We start from the raw sequence: 15,686 nt of genomic DNA on the forward strand, positions 1-15,686 counted from the left end.
AAGTGTTTTTTGGTGCTTTGCGTTTGGTATTTTACCAAATATTTTATTATTTGATTTTATGCATTTACTGTGTTTGCATCAATATGCAAAGAATTGCAAACTACGAGAAAAGAAAAAATGTAAAAATAAGTTTTATTCTTTTCATCAATATTCATTGAAGAAAAGAATTCAGCATAAAATAAATTAATGGATTGACATGATTAATTTTCCTGCCTGAAAGTGTGAGTGAATGTAGATCTCTTTGCAGGGAGCCATTATTCAAGGAGAAAGAACCAGCCTGTCATACAGAGCTCTACTGTGGAAAACCACATCCTTATTATTGTGTGTAATGCTTATCAAGGCCTTATGTAGTTGCTACGCAGGGCCCTTCACAGGAAGTGCTGTCAATAAACAAAGTAAACTAGATACAGTCGATAAAAACTTAGCGAAATGTAGAAAGAGCATCTGGAGCTTTTCGATATGAGGCCAGTAAGCTATTCGGATGGGAGGGGGAGAGAAATCTCTGGAGACCCACAGCTACTCTGCTGTATTGTAAAAGCCAAATCAAGGAAAAAATATGCAGCTTTCAGTCGGCACCTCTGAGAAGTGGAAACAGATAAACAATAATACAGAACTGATCCCTGAGGCACTCTTTATCCTCTGGGGGTTGGGACTTTCAAAGTTCTATTGTATACAGTAAGAGCTACAGCTCGCAGCAGAAAAGAATACGAGCGCTTTGAGTTGAAGAGAGGGCATGAAATGTGAAAGAAAAAAGTGTCCTGAAGGATGCACAAATCAAAATCAACTGGCCAACCGGTTGCCATTTTGGCACCAAACTAGCACAAACTGGTTCCTAGGCTCTCCAGAAACTGAAAATCCCCTTAAGCATAATATGCTAGAAACTTGGTTTTCACATGATATCAACACTTCGATATATTCATGTATTCTTTCACGGCAAAATGAAAGAATATATGCCCGCGGTTTTAATATATGAAAGGGGTTAAATGCTGGAAAAACTCACCGTAAATGCAGGTAGCTTTGCATCATTCACATCACATGGTCAGATCACATGGTAGCTGCAATGGCAGAGGGATTTCCGAAGCGATGACATCATCCTTCATTAAAGACCATGCCAAAACAAGGAGCTGAAATAGAAAGATCAGGAGTGCTTTCTGTAAACTCAGAATTCAAAGTAGCAAAAAATGTAGCCCAATACATCTTTAAAAGAAAAAAAAACCAAAGAGAAAAATACTTATTAAAGATATATATTATTTAGTTGTACAACAACAATACAATTCTTCTGTCTGATAATCTTATAATTAATCTACTGGGATAAAAACAAGCAAGCAGAAGAGGGATTAAAATCTCCTAAGGTGGTTTGTACAGGTCTTCCAGGTAGTGAGGCTACTGTTGATGAAGGAGAAAGCAGGTCGCAGGCACACTTTCGCACTGTGCCATACACGTGTGGCACCTGCCAGGCCTGCTCCATTTAGCGGAAGATGGAATTCACTTGGGAGAAAATGTAGCCCACCAGCAAACCACCCACACAATGGCCTGCTATCCTCCCAAAAGCAAGATATAATCCTCAGCTCCGATACGTTGCCATTCCCTCCAATTTGCTGAAGCTTTGATGGCCTAGGGTAGCTCAAGGATTTAGTTCCTGAACAAGGAGAGCCAGTTTCCCCTCCTCACTTAAGGTCACGTGTCCCTGTCAAATAAGGCCACGGCTCCCACTGTCTGGAGCCTCACAACAGTATGCGATCCACAACAGCCCGATGTCCCAGACAAAGCGGGGCCTGGCTCATAGCCCTGCTCAGTACCTGATAAGGATTAAGCCCTCAGGGACAAGACACCTTCTCCATATCCCCAAGGTTAAAAGCTCCATTTCAGACAGAGCTGACCTCTTTCAGTACTAAAACGGCAGTTACACAATCCATTTATGCGGTAATAAATGGGCTCTTTATTGAATAGGGTCACCATTCTTGTTGCCACTTAAATAACAGCAAACGCAGACTGTAAAATTATTATGCTCAAGGCACCTTCCAAAAAATTAGTTCTAACAAAGGAAGCAAAAGGGAAACAAATCATGCTGAGGTTACATTTGCTTGCACTGACTCATTTTGCATGTAAAACTATTTTGTCATACTGTACTTGCCATCTGCTTCTACAGCCAAATTAGCGACAATATGGAACGATTATATAAAAAAGCTTTTCAAACCGGCAAATAGAAACAATGTCCAACCATCTTTGTCAAGCTTTTATAATGTGGTATCAAGGCAAACCATCTTTCAGAATGGACTTTGCACTTAATATTGTACGTTCCTAAGTCACACAGTGATGACAAGAAATTAGCTTTATCATAAAGCTTTTGAGTTTTCTCTTGAATAGAAAGTCTATTGTCCTGGATCACTTCACAATCATTACAAAAATAACAAAAGAATAGTTCAGACTCAGAGATAAATTATTTCTGTGGAACTCTCTCAACCAGCGCTGAAAAATCACCTGTAGTACTACCCCACTGTAGGAGAAAATACCTCTACTAATTACAGAATAGTGAAAATAGATAAATTGTACGACAAAACAGTTCTTGATCACGTATCTCTTTGGTCTGCCAGAAAAAAAGATCGGATTACCTATGAATAATGGTGTAAAAAAGTCTTGAACTGAAACTCATCCCTTGATGTGATCAACATTCATCAAAATGAAGTGCAAGAGTTACTTTTTTTGGGCACGAACGCATGTCAGTAAGTGCACCAATCACCAAACCCAATCGGATTTTTATTGAAAAAAGCAACGCTTATTTGCAAATAAAAGTCAAGGGCAAATGTAAATTGAATCCAGGGATCAGAGTGGACCATGTTTTACATGTTTATGACAAACGACTTATGGCAGAAGGGTACAAGTCCATTAAATGTGTGCTGGTGAGAATGCAGGAGCCTGACCATGCTCTCTAGATCAGCCTGCTCACCAATAAGCTGAGAGCACGCTGGCTCTATCTCGGGGGTGATTAACAACATGCCTGGCATTGTCACCACCAGCGGCTGGCGAGAGTCCACCTTATCCCTAACCTGCTTTGCCATAATCCATCTGCGAGGTTTCACACGCAAACGCACGCGGGCACCTCTTCCAAACCAATCTCCAAACTCTCTGACTCTTGTGATTCATAGCACGAGCACACAAGTAGTTCCATTAATGGCTTTGCGCTATTTTTTTTATGGTGTCGGGGGTTTCTCGGCCCAAGGGGCCTTAACCCCTGAGATAATGTCACACTTAAGCCGCATCCTCCCGTTTCACCTGCAACTCACACTAATTCCAATAAGCTGCCACTGGGTGACCCACTTAAGACCATACAGGCTCAGCCTTCGCTTCCTTCTTAAGCACAATTTTACTTACAAACAACTGATAGTGTGGTTAACTGTCATAAATCGCAAAATCAGTGAAAACAGTGTATCAGTAAGTGTGTGACTGAACTGGCTAAAAAAAAGCTGGAAATAACAGACAACATGTTTCTCAGAGCTGTTATATTCTACGCCATTAACAATGGCCTTGGCATTCAACACATCACATCAAAGCAATATGACATAACAACGCAAGATAATTGGGGACATGCATTACGTAGCACGGCAAATCCAATTAAACGGAACCATTTTTCATTACCGTTTCCATTAAGGTAAGAGATAAGAATGTGATGCAGGAGGAGGATCGACAGTGAAGTGGCAGAATGTGATCCAGCACAAGAGACTACAGGACAAATTTACACAACTCGTTGTTTTTATTTATATATATATATATATATATATATATATATATATTTATTAACTGTGATGACTTTCCCCGGGCTCAGCACACCTTGTTCAGGATGGGCTGTTTTTACAAAGTGGGCTCATCAAAGAGAAAAATTAAGTCTAATTAGCTCCCACATTGAAAGGAAAAAGACATTGACCTATCCGTGGGGAGCTGGACTCTGCCCAAATTAGCCCTATCTATTTTGAATGGCTGTATTGTGGTTCCGCCTGTAATGGGTTTGATTTGAGAGCAAGACGAGATCAAGGGGCAAACCTGCATCGATTTTTGAGGCTGTGACATTTTCCCGTGTAGCAGGTGCAGGTCACTGTAGTGAACAGCTGTTGGGCAGAGAAGCTTTCCACTTCCCCACTGCCCGGAGAAGAGTGCCTGCCTCTAATAGCTCATTAATCTGCCAGCCCGGAAATGTAGTTGGGGCCTACGCGAATCCTTCTCAATCCACCATGTCTGTCACTGGGCCTGGCAACACAACTGAAAATAACACTATGTCAAATGTCGCCTTGCATCTCCTGCTTCTCCTCAAGCCACTTTGCTGCACCTGGTGCTACAAAATTAGAGGTTCAGTACACACCGAGGGTAGATTGGCAGGGCGGTTCGCTTTTTCTTTGCCTGAGAGGAACAAAAGAGTCGTTTACTTATCTGCCTAGATTAAACGTCAGAGTCACTGAAGCAGCTTTTGTAATAGGAGGCCAAGATTGAATTAATTTAACCTTTCTTGATTCAAACACTTTTTCTTTCCTTAAAGACGATTATTGCCTGTTGCCATTTTAAAAGTACCTTTACTTGGCACTTGACTGATAAAAATCACTTAATGATCTTAATTTGTTCTTCATTCTCCATTACAGAAGAAGCTGTGACATTATTAGAGATGAGCACTTCATGAATAACTAAGTGATAAACCACTTAGGAAAGACTGGCTAATCACATTGCTAAATTGAAACTCTACATTCATAGACCATTTAAAAAATTGTAAAATGGTTCTAAAGGACATCAACAGATGCTAATTAAAGAACAATTATATGTTTAATAATGTCCTCATCAGGCCATTTTCCCAAAGCCCTTTATGGACAATTAAACTTGTAATATGCATTTCATACTTGAGTAATGGAGTACATCTTAATGTCCAGATAATCAAAAACATTCTTCAGCCATTATAAAAATAAAAAGAAACTGCTGGGACTACTGTTATCCAAAATATCACGTTTTAAACTGATTACTATTCAAGAATGATCTTATATAATGACATATTTGGCATCTGAGTTGAGCTACAGCTCCAATTTTCCATAGTTAATTAAATTAAGCTTGTTTTGGTTCCATTTTTTGCCTACAAGCATTAACAAGATGACCTGAATTGTAGTTATAGTGAGGCTGATTTTTTAAACACCACAGGGTGGCGATTTTCTGTCTTTATAACTGCAAGCAGGTATACATGTCAAAAAAATAAAAAAAATTTTTTTGAAGAAGTGGCAAGTCTGGTTTCAGGGGAACTAGCCACCACTGAAAGAGCTTCTCAGTGCTGTAGTATTTCAATAACCCTGCTCTGTCAGTCCAGAGGCTTTTCAGAACTGCCTGCCAACTGTGAATAATTTGAGCTGCCTTTGGTTGTGGTTTTGTGATGCCGTCCACAGTTAGGAGCAGGAATGCAGAGAAGCAGGCTGATTTCTCTTGTGAGTCTGCCCAAATGAATGTGTTCCAGAAATAAATTAGCAGAAATGGCCTGTGGTCCTCTAACTACCCCAACCCCCCTGTCAGAAAAAAAAAAAAAAAAACTCCACAGCCGCCATCCCTCCAGCTTCCAAGTGTTCAGTGTTCCTCAATGCTATCGTGCATGCAGTTCAGCTGCGAGGCCCAGACCTCATCCAAATAATGTGAGCTTTAATCATGGCGCAAGGGGAAACAAAACACTAAATGCACGCACAGTTTGAAAACAGAACACCGCATTGTGAGCCAAGTACAGCTGTCCAAGGGAGCCTTCTCCTCCATGTTTGTTCTCCCCTCCGTGCCACAGAAAAGAGTGGCGTCCATCCAAGGGCTGCACACTGCAAGCAAAGGCACTGAATATTTCCCTATAAACTGTAGTCTCTTAAGTGAGAAAGCTCTCTCTACTGGAAGCTTTTTTTATTGTAACATAACCTGCTAAACTCAAGCAAATGGCATGCATTTTTTTTTACATGGAATTGGCTGACCTATTTTTAGAGAGTCTGGTCAGAATTAAAGTATAATCCCATTCCTCTTGGAAAGGCAAGCCTGAGGATGTGGCGGAGAGGAGCCTATTCAGGACATCGTTAGCATATGGCGTGCTCCACCTGCTGACATGCACGCCCTGGAAAATGCAGCAGGTAGTCAGGTTTCTTATTCCACAGGTCATCATGGGAGATACAGTAAGGGCACAGCACGCAAAATCCGCAAACCTAAACAGTGCCAAGATGTTTGTTGCAACCAGAACCTTGACTATACAGACTTATGAAAACTGTACCAGCGTACCATTCATGTTCAGGAACCTTTGTGTCAAATCCATAACTACACATTTGGGACACAGTGATTGTGATATTTAGTCATTCCTGTTTATAAAAAATGGGCATATGGAATTGAAGTACATTCTGAAAACATGTAAGTCAATGTGAAAATCATTGGAATAATATACATTTTTGTTTAATTTGGCAGTGTTTGTGATATTTCAGCCTGTTTATTTATAAAACAAGATGTGAGAACTTTTTCTAAAAAAAGTTCACTAGAGTTTATGTGCAATATAACATATGTGAGATCTGACTGGAAAAAGATTGTTGTTCTGCTCAGAACAGGCCCAGAGCCTTAAAAGCAAATGATAGCTAGCAGCGGTTGCCATCTAATAGTGGCATTCCTTTCCCTTTTCTCTGGATAGCACAAATGGCTGAAAATGCATTCCTCTGCTTTTTCTCCAGTGCTTTTTCTTTAAATCACACCAAACAACCTCCCGCTCCCCACAAGCAAGCACACCTTTCCCATCAAATGTCAGTGTTATCAAGTTTTTTCCAATGTCACGCACAATTTGTGCATTGCCCCCAGAGATTGCTGTGATGCCTTTCTCTCGCCATCACATTCACGACTCCCCTGAGTTGAAGACAGGTGGTTGCCTCCGGCCACTCTGGAGCAGCGGTTCCTCGCCTGTGGGTCAGTAAGCCACTGATCCAAAGAGCAGCTTGTGGTGTCAGACTCTATCAACTGTTTGGGTGTCTTGGAGTTTTAATTACTCAGGCCTCTGTGCTGTAATTCCCCACCGCATGGTCAGGGCTGATGCAGAATGTGACCTTGGACGATGGAAGCTTAGAGTTCTAACATCGCTACCACGAGACCATCAGCCCGAAAGCCCATGCTGCTGACTGGAGTAAACCAGGGCAGATGGGCATGGTTCATATTCTGACAAAGAGGGCCAGCACTAAAGAGACATTGGCCCCGCTGCACATGATTCATAACCTGATCAGCAACTGATCAGCAACTAGGCCCTCCGCAGAACTGTATCCACACACTCCCACAGCCTTATTCCGTTAGCATTAAGAATGCCGCTCATCAGCTGTTGTCTTTCTAATAACGCTACTCCTTTAATTCTGACAACTGTATTTCAGAGCATTAAGAAAAAAGGTTTATGTGAAATTAAGATCTAACACAATTTGGAACGACTGGTCAACTATTCCTAAGAGGAGGACAGAGCAGCTATCTGGAAATTCTGTTTATGAGTAACAGATGGCATTTGCGAAAAAAGGGAACATTATGACAAATGCTCGCCTCTCGGGGCTCCATGGGTCCAAAGGCATCAAACATCTAATCACACAAAACATTAAGCACAGGGAGCATCCTGTTATCCTTTGTAAATTACAGTGCCCATAATTGTATTAGTTCACTAAGTAAATTAAATCATTTGCTGCCGTCCAGGCCACGCAGACCCACATTTGGATGCGACTTCCTTGCTAGCTCACTGCGTAGACAGTGTCCTCCAGAACTCCATCGTGTTTATCATCTATCCTGAAACAGTCCATTAAAATACAACATCCTTGAATTACACTTACTCCCCCACCCCCACCCCCCTAAAAAAACATTTGTTCTCTTTGGTCTTCAAAGGCCCCACTGTGTAAAGCAAAAATCAGATGCAGAGATTTGCCAGTCCCCCACCACTGATTCCATCTTTTCTCATTCCGGGTCTGATCAAGCATGATGATTTCTAATTTCCTCATTCCCAAAAACATTGTTTTTAAGACTGCCAATTCAGTTCACATCATGTTTCCCCTCTCGATTAGGACTTTGAAACAAAGATGGAAACAAGCAATCTTTGGTGCTTAAAAATGTCCTTGTAAACTACCGCCTCATCTCCTCTAAGTCTGTATTTTCAGGCAAGCATAAATACTCTCTTTCAGGACACCATTCCCTCTTTTTTCACATTCAGCAACACGTTGAGAGGAGTCCTACGCAGTCCTTTCTCAGTGAGGCCTAATTCCCCACCATTGTTTCCCTCCTCCCTGCTTTTGCTCCTTTATTCTCAAAGAAATGTGACACACAAGGGCATAGACCATAAGTTGACAGGTCAGGGATCAAAACTCATTACAGATGAGAAGGAAGGGTTGTCAGCCTTAATCACAGCAGCGACGGAGCAGCTCCACATTAGCAGCCAAAGCACCGAAGACTTAGTGACAGTCTGTGAGGAAACCTGCCTTCTGTCTCGCCCAACAAAAACATATGTCCACGCAATGTACATGCAATTCAAATCCATGGTACTGGAGATGCAAATTAGCACAGAGCCTCTCTTTCACAGTCATAACATGCTTCTCCAAGCCAAGGTTTAAATAAAGTATTGTGACAGGTCGTGGTCGTTGTGGCTTAAATTTTCACCTCTGCAAAAGTTATCACCACTGTAAATGCACCTCTTTTTCACAAGCATTTTTTTGCAAGTAAATTTTGGTGATATGAGGATATTGCCTGTTCTTACAATAGTAAATTCTCTCATTAATATATGCATATATACAAAATGAATATTTTAAAATGTTGCAGCATCTTAATGTTCTTCCGGATTAATTTTTTTCTGTCAATCTGCTATGGAATCTAATTTAAATTCAATGACTGTATTCCCCCATTTTATTCTGACAGTCCATCATTCCATAATTGAAGTGAAGCCCATCAATCACAGGATGAAACACAATGATAATCCTAATAATCAAATTCAGACAAATCTAATCAAGCAAAAGGATCAAGAAAGAAAATCCATTCTAAAAAGGTTAATTATTTAAATTTGCAATAAATTTCAAATGTATCAAAACAACCTCAACAAAGGAACAAGAAAAAAGAAACAAGTACCATGATTTTCTCATCACTGGCATCCAACCAAAGAGAATAAATTTAAATATCTTCAGCAACACAGCATTACGTGCATACAGCATATGTTACTGTTTGCAGTGGGTATACTGGCAAGCAATCCACTGTAGAAATGTTGTATATTAATATACAGTGATGTTATACAGCAAAAGGTTTTTTAGAGCAACACCCTGTATCTTATTTAAGATTGTCAGTCAACTTTAAGCCAAGAGATATAGTGATAAGGTGTGCTGATATTCAGCTTCAGTGAGACTGCTGGGACAGCTCTTGCCATTGTGATGGCACGTTATTGTATATCTTCTTGGGTTTGATATTATATTGCTGTTGAATGAATGGAAATGGCCCTCAGCCTGGAGGGAAAAGGCAAGGCCTGGCGCATGGCTCAGTGTACGATCCTTTGTCTGTTGACACTGCTCTTAAACTTCACTTCCTGAGGCAATGGCAGTGTGTGCAGTAAATAAATGATAAACAACATTTTTCATTCCAGGGGACTGGATGCTGCATCCATTCTTTATTTCAGCACAGCTCAGCAGAGGAAGTACTGAGGTTAATATATTCATAAATGATTAACACCCATTTGCAACCAGAACTTCACCCTTTCTGGTTTTAACCAAAACCCCACCCTTTCTGGTTTTAACCAAAACCCATCAGTCTGCAAACAGACACACACAGTATGTGCATCAAAGGTACAGAAATATCATTCCATTTCCTCTTCCAAAGGAAATAATCTGCTTTATTACAGATGTTGCAGACTACCTGACAGTCTTCAGTTTTGAAATATTATCACACATTCTCCCTCACTTCTCATCTGTTCACTTGTTTTTCCCACCTATAAATCACAGTCCAAGTTTAAGGACAGAAATGTAAAAATAGAGTAATTGCTCTCAGTACACAGCTAAGCAAGTACAGGGGGATATATCAATGGAAAACAGGAACAGGAGATCAACTTCTGAGAAGCCCAGTGAACCGTTTCATTAAGTTTTAATGGGATTCGCAGAGCAACCATCGACCAGAGAGCAGTTCCTCCCTTTGGCCTTGTGAGCTCTCCATCTTCAGCCTCTGGCCTACTCTTCACCACCAGCAAGCTGCCTGAAAATCTAATGGGCAGAAGCTGCTAAAACATAGTGTCTACATTTTACACCTGTTACCCTCATTAACTAGCTACCGTCAACCCCCCCCCACCCCCGCCCCCGCCCCCACACACACATTGCATTCAATTGTATGAATATGTGCTATACAAATAAACTTGACTTCACACACACACACACATTATAGTAACTTCAATACATGTCCAATTCCAAATGAATTCTGAAAGAACAAATTTGAACTTGGGCTTTTGTAGAAGGGGAAGGAATATTGGAAGTCCACCTCAGAGTTTGCATATAGCCAAGCACTTCTGTCTTTCACACAAACCATATTCTGGAAACCACATCATTGATCTGTTGTTACAAAACAAAACTTCTTTTCCGATTTATCAATAACTTTAAATGTAATATAAAGCTGACCTTTGCAGTGACTTAGCTGGGCATCAGACAATTTTGTTGTCTGCCTTTCCAGCAAAACAAATCTCAGCTGGCAAGGGCACAAGATAAATATAGACACACATATTGTCTGACTGTTTAGTAAGCATTTGGCAAACTGGGAAATTAGTCCTTGGAATGTAAAGAACAGTGCTTGTTAATGTACTAACAACACTCATCTGGAATTTTTTGTGTGTGTATAAAACCATACATTTGAGGCTTTGTTATTATGGATACAGGCTACATTTTGGTATTCTAGGTAAAATGTTGAAAATAATTCCATTAAGTTACTCACAATCAAAGTTAAAAATACATTATAATTAAACTTCAGTCAGTCCCTGAGAAATTGTTTTGAAATGAAATGACAATAATTGGTATAGTTGTGTGTTTACGTAAAGCTCCATGCTAATTAACAGATCAATGTGTCAAAATGTTATATCACTGATTGACAGACTTCCTCTGTAGTCTGATAAAATCTGCAAACTACTATTAAATGCCAGGAGTAAGACTGATTGGCTAGTTGTTGCTGGTTTCAATGAGCAAATACTCACCTTTGGTGATTCACACAAATCAATTATGAATTATAAACACTTCTGTATTTCATTTATTGAAACTAGTTTAACAGAGGTATATTATTCCTCCCTATATAGTTGTATAAGCTGTTATTTCATTTTGTGTTTTCTGTTATTTATTTTTTGGTTAGTCTTAAGACATGTTCAATATGTCTGCCCACCAGGGGTCATGACTCTTAAACCGGTCTACTAGTCATACATCTTCAGCAGAAGAAGTCAACCAGCAGCAGAAGTTAAGGGAAGCAGCAAAAGGCAGGAGGCACAATATTTCACCAGCAAACTGCCCAAGTGTTTTTGCGAACCTCTCCATTATAATGGGGAATGAAATGTACGGTGAGTGATTCGCAATGTCAGAGCACAGATGCGGCTAATGGATGACTGGGCTAGGCATGCCAAATCACCAATTAGCCTATTTCAACTGAAGAACCCATCCCTGGGAGCCCGTCCTCAAGATACATTTGGAAATACAACAAAATATCTATAAAATAGGTACCTGTATACAGCTTAAATGAATTTTATACATCAAAAGGAGGACATAGAGAAGATTTTAGGTTGTTATTTCATATATATTTCCAAACTCTACCAACAAAGGTCATTAGAGCCTCTGCTTCAAGTAATTGTTCAATTAATTGCAGCAGACATCTTACCTAATAACTCAATTGCCACGTAGTCACATATTTGGAATTTCTTAAACATGTTCTTTGATTGTCAGAGTGACAGTCTTCATCTGGCCTGGAACAAAATCAAGTGGGAGGGTATCTATATCCAGACTCCAAACTTGTTAAAGAAAAAAAAGTTCTGACAGCCTTCAGAAATGTGTGAGCTGGTTGATTGAATCACATTATCTTTCAGTTGATTGGGGTTGCAATATTCTCTGAGCCCTTCTGTTACTTTGTTGAATCTTTATTGCAATCACAGTTTACTGCTCTGCTTGCGGTGAATCTGCTGTGCCAGAGCTCAATATAAATTAATTAGCTGCTCATTTTATTGTAGAATTTGTGAGTTCTATCTTCCTTATTCTCAAACCACTAGAAGAGGTCAATCAGACTCCTGCCAATTTGTGTAATGAAAGAGTAATTTCTCAAAACCATTAATGACTTCCAAGAATGTCTAATGCCCATGCATTGGTGCCAGCCTTGGCCTTGGTGTAATATCCATTGCCACAAATCTTGAATAAAACCTGACATGTTTTGATTAGTACAGAATACCACGTTTTACCACATTAACCACATATAAAAAATTTTTGATTTAGGCGATCCATATTTTCCAATAAGAACATTTTCACTGACTAATGCCTCTATCAAATGATAATTATCATGTCTCTTCACACTGCTCTTTCTCCTTTTGCTTTCTGACGGCTGTTTTGCCCTCACCCCTCTCTGGCTCAGACTTATGTCTCATGTTTTTGTGTCTTCATCAGCTGATCTATTGTAATATGTGTTCCATGGTCAGAGGTTAAGCTGCAAGATGTGCAAAAGAAATGAAGGGTTTCAGTATTTAATGTACCAGCAGGATATTGCTTTACTCTGTCTTTGGTCTTTGTGTTGTTTGTGTGTCCTTATTTCACTTCCTCCACACTTATCCATAACCGTGTTATCTGATTGCACTAATGAACCATTCCTAATATGAGTTGCGTGCTGGTCGTGCTGATTACTGAATGGCTGCTGAACTGAGCGTGCCTACAAGGTCACCTGGAGGACAATTGCTGGAATTCGGGTGGACAGCCTGGATGAAGATAAACATTTCTGAATCCCTTGTTATAAGCACAGTAGGCACATGAAATTGAATTTTCAGCCATAGTTATTATTAGCAGAGTGTAAAGGAGGCTGACAAATTGTCAAATATTTGTCTTATTTGTTTTAGTATATGTATAATATAATAAGTTATAAGTGAGTTTAGCTCTTCCAGCATAGCATCCTCAATTGGAAGAATTTGTCAGTGTGTCGTTTTCTGCTGTATTTTAAAATAGTGAAATCAGTCACATGCACAAACTGCACATTGATATTTATGTGTAATCTGCTTCTGCATTGTTCAGAGAAATGTCCATGGGAAAAGATGACTGCAATTTTAATTCATTTATTTATTCATTCATTTAATTGAATTTATTTATTTTGTATTTCGTAAATTCACTATTATGAAAAGTTCTGACAGTCTGGGTTTTCCAGGGGAAACTGCATTTAGCTTAAAGCGCTAGCTCTTTGTGTGCTAATGCACTAGGTCCAGAATCAAATTTTGACTGTGACTGTGTTGGTTCCAACTAGAAACAATAGGTTTTACAGATCAAATCTCAACTGATTAGGCGAGATCACATAAAATCAAAGGCCATTAAATCAAAGGCTGCCAGCTTTGGAGCTGGGCGAGCGCACAAAAAATGTGTGAAAATGTTGTTCTGAAAGAATTCTATTTTATACATTATTATAAAAAAATCATGATTAAAGTGTCAGTGTCATATATTACTAAAGGCTGAAGAACCAACGCGGCCTGAGGACAGACCTTCAAAAAGTACGTGAAGGCTTGACTTTGCTTTTTAACCATTTATGGGGCTTAAATGCAGATATTAGCATGTTTAAAGTCCCCTCCCACCCCCCTCCCTGAGCTGATTGTCCTTATTCTCCAGAGTTAAGGGAAACAAAATGGCGGAGTTGTTCCATTAGGCCAGGTTGTGCTTGCTACTTTTTTCTTAACCCAAAGAACCAGTAGCTATGATTTGCTTGGCATTCAGAATGTCTTTGTTGAGGCCTGACATACGAGGATAAGGAGCACTATGGCCTTAAGAATCACCCTCCCAGGTCCCCACCCCACCCCATCCAATCCCCAGTGTGCCCCCCCTCCCCCCAGTCTAGCACACCAAAAGGAAAACGTCCCTTGGGTTTTCAGCAAAGGCCTTGCACAAAAATACACCAGTCACCCTGCGTACAGAAAATCAGCTCTAAGATTTAGCTTCTGTAGTTTTGGATCAGTGTTGCCTTGGCTACTTATTAGGTTATTCGCACAGAACTGCATTAGGCAGGTAAAATGTGATTTATTTGGGTTATTCAGCACGGCTCTTTGGCAGAGAAGATGACTGCGTTATGGCTGTGTGTAAATATTGCCCTCATGAAGTAAGGTTGTGAAAGCAATAAACTTCTGTAATAGGTCACATTTGGAAAAAAAATTCTCCACCATGCTTTGAGGCTGTGGCAAAAAAAAAAAGACTGAAAACAAAATTGCATCACAGTCTTTCTCCATTTCTTATATATTAAAATGAATGTAGCCCATATTTTCAAAATGTATACACATTCTCATAAATATTCATACCCACCAGTATGCACAAATAATACAAGCAATATGTACAAATATTCCACCTATTCAATAATGATACCCACAGGTATAACATATATTTACCATTAATACAAGGTAGGTGGCTTTTCAGCACTCCGAAGCTAATCGTCTTGTATATGGCTGTGACTTGAATAAAGGTGGTGTTGTTCTGTGCTTTTTGCTGACTGCTTATTGAAATGCTGGGCACTGGTGAGGATAATGGACTGCTGTACAGTTGTAGAGTAGTTGTGGCACCGTAGTTAAGACTTCAGTGCCTCCCTCTGTGGCTGGTCTTATGTTTCCACTCTTTTCATCTGCAGGAAGGCGTGAGCTTGCCAAATGAGCTGCTTATTAGTTCCTACAGACTTGAGTGCTTTCCCTCCGTCGCCCTTCAATGGCGAGACTATCAGAACTTTTGTTTTGCGGTTGGATCTGGCTTTGCGACAGTTCAGAGCAGGCCTGGATCACAATCAAATGGACAAGGCTGACTGAGACCGAATAAAAGAGAGCACAAAGGCCAGGGCTACTGTACCCCACACGCCCACGACATACCAGCTGTGTCTCCTGTTTGATGTTGTGGCCATGAATCTTTTCTGTTTAAAGACCAATACGCCCTGCCAGGAAAACATGAAAAGAGTCACACAACCTGAGCTACAAAGGTAATAATAAACCAAACAAAAAAGCATTGAAGTAATTGTCTTCTATATTACATCCATATTTCTAAAAATATTAACCCAATACAGAAGACAATTACTTCAATGCAAAAAAGCATTGAGGTAATTGTCTCTTGTATTACGTCCATATTCCAAAAAATATTAATTTTCAACAAAACAAGCTCATCCCACAAAGGTTAATGAGCAATGAAGCCTTATTCTATAACACAAGGAAAATAATGTTTGTTCCCAGATGTTAGTGTATTTACACCATACTTACATCTTGAAATGGCATTTGATGTTGCAAAAATGCAAAGTTAACTACATATAACTTCAATTTGAAATTAGACTGGGTCAAAGCAAATAAATAAACTTAGTTTAGTGCACAGTGCTGCATTATGCTGGTGGCAACTGGCATTATTTTCTTTGGCTCACACCTTGGGTGTCTTGGCATGCAGCAGTAAGTTTTGCATCATCGCTGGCCTGTTGATGGCATAGTGCCGCCCCAGCCTATGAGG

General features: G+C 39.9%; 1 protein-coding gene and 1 long non-coding RNA gene across 6 annotated transcripts in view; one reads left to right on the forward strand and one right to left on the reverse strand.

Annotated features, from left to right (window-relative positions):
* The window catches only part of LOC135255382 (uncharacterized), a 184,364-nt gene that overhangs the window by 92,717 nt on the left and 75,961 nt on the right, over positions 1 to 15,686 (reverse strand). For all 5 annotated transcript variants that reach the window (XR_010330165.1, XR_010330163.1, XR_010330167.1 and 2 more), the window contains one exon: positions 1,001 to 1,124. This is a non-coding gene — a long non-coding RNA (uncharacterized LOC135255382). The remainder of the gene's footprint in view (positions 1 to 1,000; positions 1,125 to 15,686) is intronic.
* The window catches only part of sema6d (semaphorin 6D), a 76,508-nt gene that overhangs the window by 4,538 nt on the left and 56,284 nt on the right, over positions 1 to 15,686 (forward strand). The window lies entirely within an intron of this gene.

This window comes from Anguilla rostrata, chromosome 5 (genome assembly GCF_018555375.3).
Source record: "Anguilla rostrata isolate EN2019 chromosome 5, ASM1855537v3, whole genome shotgun sequence".
NCBI lineage: Eukaryota > Metazoa > Chordata > Actinopteri > Anguilliformes > Anguillidae > Anguilla > Anguilla rostrata.